Raw genomic sequence first — 1,312 nt, 5'->3', positions numbered from 1 at the left:
AGAGATAGAGAAAGAGAGGGAGACCATTGATAAGATGGATTGATACAGTAAATGGAGTAGTGGGGTAGGTGTGTCAGAGACAGTAAAGTTGGCACAGGATAGAACAGGTTTCAGGGCCGTTGAACATAGGGTCACTTTGAGTCACAAGTGGCTCAATGGTATGTAACAACAACAATGATGTCAGCTTGAGGATTAAAAGATGTTTGATTAAGGTCATGTTTTTTTCAATAATTTGCGATTATTCTGTGAGCTGAACAAGGAATAAGGATGACAGAAGGAGAATCGATGCTTCTGAACTATGATGTTGGAGAAGAGCACCAAATACTTCATGGATGGCCAAAAGAACAAATATGTTTTGAAGAGGATGAAGCCAGGTTGTTCCCTGGAGGCAAGAATTATGAGGCTTTACCACACATACTTGGGGCATGTTACTAAGAGGGGCTATTCCTTGCAACATTATGCTTGGAAACAAAGTGTTAGCGAAGGAGACCAGTGGGTTGACATGATAACTGCCACAATGGGCTCTAGCGTGTCAGGAAGTATGAAGGTGGCACAGAATAAGACAGGGTTGATATATGTTTCTATGAGTCATACTCAACTTGACAAAATCTAACATAAATAGTGTACAATTATTGAATTGTTGTTGTTATGTGCTATGTGTTTTAGTCTCAATCTCTTCATGATTTATCATGATGCTACAGTTCGAGATCAGCAGCTCAATGTAGGAGAAAGATGGACAATCTCCTCCCATGCGATCAACTGCCTCTGAAAACCCACAGGAGAGTTAGTTATGGGTAGGTTCAGATTCCATGGTATATAATTACAATAGCATGAGACTTACCACGAGTAGAGAACCAACTCTACAACAGGTAATAATAGCATAAATACTCATGAAGAAATTATACAGAGTCATTTGTCCATCCACCCATTTAATTTATAATCACTGTAAATCAGACTGTAATTTTGAAGGTTATATTTTATTCAGTATAAACTAGTGTCAAATTTGATATAATTTTTGTAAGGTGGAAGTTATCTGCATTCTATTTCAGTAGTACTTATTCTTTATAGAGAGAGGGACCCAATTAGACTGCAGAGAGATTTTTATATATATTTTGCTAAATAAGGCTTTATACAGATCAGCTTTTGTGTATGCCACAACAATAGTAATGATTGACATTTAAGAGAGACATTATAAAAAATGAAAGTTTACAGATGTTGCTCTGGATATGCTCACCAAGTTGTGCCAAGAAATCTGGAGAACAACCACTTGGACAACTGACTGGAAGAGATCTATATTTGTTCCCATTCCAAA

Source organism: Elephantulus edwardii, unplaced genomic scaffold, assembly GCF_000299155.1.
Source record: "Elephantulus edwardii isolate Elephantulus edwardi_28Jun2011 unplaced genomic scaffold, EleEdw1.0 scaffold00351, whole genome shotgun sequence".
NCBI lineage: Eukaryota > Metazoa > Chordata > Mammalia > Macroscelidea > Macroscelididae > Elephantulus > Elephantulus edwardii.
The sequence above is the reverse complement of the archived record's forward strand: the minus strand, read 5'-3'. Positions refer to the sequence as shown.